Source organism: Myotis davidii, unplaced genomic scaffold (assembly GCF_000327345.1).
Source record: "Myotis davidii unplaced genomic scaffold, ASM32734v1 scaffold622, whole genome shotgun sequence".
Lineage (NCBI taxonomy): Eukaryota > Metazoa > Chordata > Mammalia > Chiroptera > Vespertilionidae > Myotis > Myotis davidii.
In genome coordinates, this window is record NW_006293532.1 from 1,020,808 (window position 1) to 1,026,467 (window position 5,660).

The window sequence follows — 5,660 nt, forward strand, 5'->3', positions numbered from 1 at the left end:
CTTCCCCTCTCTCTCTCTCTCTCTCTCTCTCTCTCTCTCTCTCTCTCTCTTTTTCTCTCTCTCTCTCCATGGCTTTCTGCTTTTTAGATCTATACTTACAGGATATCAGAATTACAAAGGCATTTTAGAGGTATATGTTATAGTAGAAAGAGAATCAAATTTTTAATTCGTAAGTCGTACATTGTGAGCCTTTAGGAATACTACCTAACTTCTCTGGTTCTCCACCTGTAAAAGGAAGCTTATAATACTAAACACTTTTCTGCAGCCTGCACAAGCAATGGTATAACGCACACTGCAAATGTTTCTACCCAAATGCTGGTTATATTACGATACAGTCCTCTGGTCTTCTCATTGGCTCAGCAGGCCCTCGGAGACTGGTGCTTAAACTCATTTTTGAATTCTGGTTCGCACCAGACATTGCAGCTTTAAAGGAGTGGCCGGCATAAGTGTTCTTGTTTCCACATGGGCTGTCTTTCCCTTTTAAAAGCACAATGACTGTGCTCTGACAAAGGCCTCTCTCCTGTGACAGCCACTTGCCGGGGGTTTTGTCTGAGTGCCTGTTCGAGCAGAACGTGTGATTTACTGTTTGTTGCGAAGGTGAAAGAGATTTTGACAAGTGGAGAAATGGAGAAAGTCAGAGCTTTGTTCATTAACATGCAATCCTCTTTGTACGTATGTAAGGGGCGGGAGACGAAGTAGGGAGGGTTAGACATATGAGTTCCAAACTTGAAGACTAATTTGATTATGGAAACAGGTCTGTGTCTGGCAGAAACACATGGCACTCCAGTCCTCGGCCCTCAGTGTTTGGGAAGCAGGCTTCATTTAATTGGTAAATCATCTGTCTTGCATTGTCCTCCACCAGCATTATTGAGGAGGCAGCTGCCTACCTTGGCTAATTTAAATAAGATTTAGCAGGATAGCCTCCTGTCCCTCCTGCCAGGGCATTCACAGGATCAAATTAATGTTGATTGGCATTCCCCACCCAGCCATCAGTGAGTCACAGAGAAGATTCTGTTACTGATCTACGCCAGGAGGAGTTAAATGAGGATATCTTTATTGCCTGCTTTTCATTGGAGAGGATTTGGCCCATTCTCCGTTTTCTAATTTTCTTTATTTGTCCGCAAGATTTACTGTGTGAGCGGCTGTCACGCATGCAGGTGGGGACTCCTCAAAGCATCCTGGGCAAATTCCTGCGATTCCAGTCCACTTTCCTGGTTTACCTTTCTCTTTTCCTAAAAGCGCAACCAATCCTCTAGGTGACTGGGAAAATTATTAGCACATGAGTGGTATAGTATCAGCTGTAGTCTTCTACACTTAACCTTAAAAAACAATAAATTAAAACCATGTTGCGAGAAGAAAGAGTCTAAGAATTACAAAAAAAAAAATAGAGGGGAGAAAGAAATAGAATGAGGATTAGAATCTAAGTAAAAAAAAAAAAAAGAAGCTGAAGCCTTAGCTCCACCACTGCCCTAGCTGGTTTGGCTCAGTGGCTAGAGTGTCGGCCTGTGGACTGAAGGGTCCCAGGTTTGATTCTTGGTCAAGGGTACATGCTTGGGTTGCAGGCTTGGTCCCTAGTGTGGGGCATGCAGGAGGCAGCCGATCAATGATTTTCTCACATCATTGATTTTTCTATCTCTCTCTCCCTCTCCCTTCCCCTCTGAAATCAATAAAAATATATTTTTTTAAAAAGTAGCTGAGGATTCAGGTACAAATGTCACTAAAATCTTGCTCAAGGTCTAGATTATTTCCACAATTAATTTGCTTTCTGTAGACACATCTAGATACTGATTCCTAAGAGTGCACCGAGTGGCCCACGTACCTATCACCCGGTCACCTAGAGCAGGGGTCCTCAAACTACGGCCCGCGGGCCACATGCAAATACAAATATTGTATTTGTTCCCGTTTTGTTTTTTTACTTCAAAATAAGATATGTGCAAGTGTGCATAGGGATTTGTTCATAGTTTTTTTAAAAAACTATAGTCCGGCCCTCCAACGGTCTGAGGGACAGTGATCTGGCCCCTGTTTAAAAAGTTTGAGGACTCCTCACCTAGAGGGTTAGTTGCTGTTTTGAAAAAGACAAAAGCAAACCAGGCAAGTGGCCTAAAATTGTGGGAATTTACCCAGGATGCTTTGAGGAGTCCTCACCTGTGTGTATGACAGCTGCTCACACAATGAATTAAGTACTTCCCCTCATTTTTTTCATGTCTAAACATCATTCCTTTCTTTATAGAAGTTAACACACCATGAATGTGGTATATAGGTATCACATCATGTTTTTAACTTTAACTTCATGTGCAGTTATCAATAAAATTATATAGTATCACACTGTATTTTTATTTTTAAAAGTTATACACTAAATATCCTTCTGCAACTTTTTCGGTCAATATTAATGATTACCATATGCGTATTATTGCACTTAATTATATTTTATCTCTTCTATTTACTGCATAGTATGTCACAAACCACTGTATCCTTTCTTCCCCTAGTGGACATTTGATTTTTTCTATATTTTTGTTTTGGCTGTAGTAACTACAATGCTTCACTGACTATCTATGAAGACCTCTGTGTTCTTGCTCACGTCTTTTTGATCAGTCAGAGAAGTCTGTTATTAACCATTTTGTCATAACCTGAATCTGGATCTCAAGACTCCTAGAGACCACTCTGGAAATCAACCTGAATTTCCAGGGTTCACAAAGCTCCCAATTCATAGCCTGTTGCAATGATATTACTTAATACAAAGCCAATGTCAAAATCAACGAAAATAGGAAGTGTCCTAAGGGAAGTTGACGTAGAGTTGAAAATGAGAAGTAAATATCTATATCAGTGGTTCTCAACCTGTGCGTCGCGACCTCTTTGGGGGGTCGAATGACCCTTTTACAGGGGCCACCTAAGACCATGGGAAAACACATATATAATTACATATTGTTTTGTGATTAATCACTATGCTTTAATTATGTTCAACTTGTAACAATGACATTGGGGGTCACCACAACATGAGGAACTGTATTAAAGGGTCGTGGCATTGCCCTAGCTGGTTTGGCTCACTGGATAGAGCGTTGGCCTGGGGAATGAAGTGTCCCAGGTTCGGTTCCGGTCAAGGGCATGTACCTTGGTTGCGGGCACATCCCCAGTAGGGGGTGTGCAGGAGGCAGCTATCGATGCTTCTCTCTCATCGATGTTTCTAACTCTCTATCTCTCTCCCTTCCTCTCTGTATAAAATCCATAAAATATATTAAAAAAAAAAGGGTCATGGCATTAGGAAGGTTGAGAACCACTGATCTATATGAAGGTGAAATTGCCTGATGAAGCGATATAAAAAATTCACAGGTATGATAATATTTTAGTTTAAACTTTGAAAATAGGCAGATTTTCACATGAAGAAACGAAAAACAAAATTCCTGATCTAAAAAACACGCCACATGATTAAAGCTGTGGTAATAGGATGTAAAAATGAAGCTGGGCCAAATTTGGTTTAAGACCAAAGAGAAGTGCATAGAAGATGGTTAAAAATTGTTTTCATTTAAAAAACAACAACATATTTTCAAGAAACATTTTATTACCCGTATCTTCAGTCTATTAAAGAACATGGAGAGGTTGAGAGAAATTGAAAGGACCTATGTAGAGAGAGGATTTGTTGAAGTGCTCCCTCTCACATACTGTTCCCACAATGAAGTAGGTATCGGGAGTGCCTAGTCCAGCCGTGGGCAAACTACGGCCAGTTTGAGATGAATAAAACTATTGGGAAAAAAAAAGACCGTACCCTTTTATGTAATGATGTTTACTTTGAATTTATATTAGTTCACACAAACACTCCATCCATGCTTTTGTTCCCACCCTCCGGTCCAGTTTAAGAACCCACTGTGGCCCTCGAGTGAAAAAGTTTGCCCACCCCTGGCTAGTTTTTACATCAAGACTAGTGGCAACCTCAAAGATGTATTAATCATGTCTTACATCAAAACTAGTGGCAACCTCAAAGATGTATTAATCATGTGTTTTTATTTTTATTCTTTGACATCTTGGGGCCCAGCTAACATCTTGTCCCCCTCCCAGTGATAGCTAGTTTCTAGAGATAGCAAACAACTCACCTGGCAACTGCCTTTCATATGTAAACCTCCACCAATCCAGAGCTTAGTCCCTAAACTCCCTTCCTCACCAGGTTTTCATATTCTAGGTCAGGATTCCCCTGCCCTACTCACCACAGTGCCAGGTACCAGTCAGCTAGGAAAAACTCTATACCCCAGAGCCCACTTAAGTTATTCAAACTAGCTGACTCGAAGCCTGCTTGCTCTGCCTGGCCCATTCCTTCCAGCAGAAACCACCAAAAAGCTCCCCCCCTCCACTTTTCCCCTCACTCCCTCTGCCTCCTGACTGACCCTGGTGCTTCCCCATGAGGTACCACCTGGCATCCTGTGCCTCCTGTTTCTAATGATCTAGTGATGATAACAGATTTCTTCATAACGGTCATTTCCATGTCTTCAGGTCTTCCCATACCTGGTTAAAACAAATCCCAGGTTCCCTTAAAACAGAAGAGCATTTGGAAACTTGGTGTGGCTGTAAAATGTAACTGGTAAGAGACTGGATGAGGCAGCCTGTGATAGCTGCTTTTGGGAAGTCACTGTGCCGTTCAGGATCTCCAAAAATCCGATGCCAGGGTGGGAACAAAAGTGCTAGATATGTATTGGGAGAGCCCTTGTGAAGGATAAAGGAAGGGGAAGCAGGGACAGCCTTCCACCATGATGTAGGCCTAATGCCAGTCAGTGGGAAGAGAGGAGGAAAATTAAGAAGAAAGAACTTCAGGTAGCTGCTTAGTCCTGAAAGACTCAGAAGGACTGGTGGAGAGTCACTGTGCTGAAGTGCTCATTGGAAGAATCCGCACCAGGAAGTACTGGGTGTTACTTAGTACCCTTGCATGCTCAGTCACTGTGTAGAGGACTGTCAGGAGAATGTGGCCTTGATTAAAGGACTTGATTGATCTGAAGTTCTGCTGTGCTCTTCACAGAAGTTTATCTTAAGGAAGATCTGAGTGGAATATATCAGATCGGAGAGGGCCCACCCTGGGTGTTGCTCCAGAACCAGACGTGGCCACGTAAGTGATATGTGATGCTGCCTGGGAGACTCCTGGAGGTGCAATAAGCTCTCTGCAGTAAAAGACTGAAAGTGTACCTCTGGGTGCTCAAGGGCTGAGGGAGGAATGATAATTGACCAACAAGGAGAGTTTGACTGTGTCAAGGGAAGTGTACATGAGAGACCCTCAGTGTTATAGTGAGAGGAAGTATATTAAAAACTTCCCCAAGGCATTCCACAGAAAAAAGAAATTGGTAAGTGTATATCACACACACACACACACACACACACACACACACACACACACACACATCTGCTAAGGCCAGAAAGCACCAAAGCTACCTTTCCATAATATCAGTCCAGTAAGACTTTTCCTGTTCCCTTATCATTCTTTCCTCCACCAGCCCTAATCCTGGAGATGTCATAAACCTCAGTTAGTGTCTTGGAGAAGGAGAGACTACAGGACAAGGCAGAGAACCAAGGAATAAATATAAGCGGGTCACATCTCTTTCACTCTGTAGAAGTCTCACTTGCAGTAGCTTCAAAACACATACAGCATTTTCCTGGAGAGGAGGCTAAAATTTAAGAATTTCCCC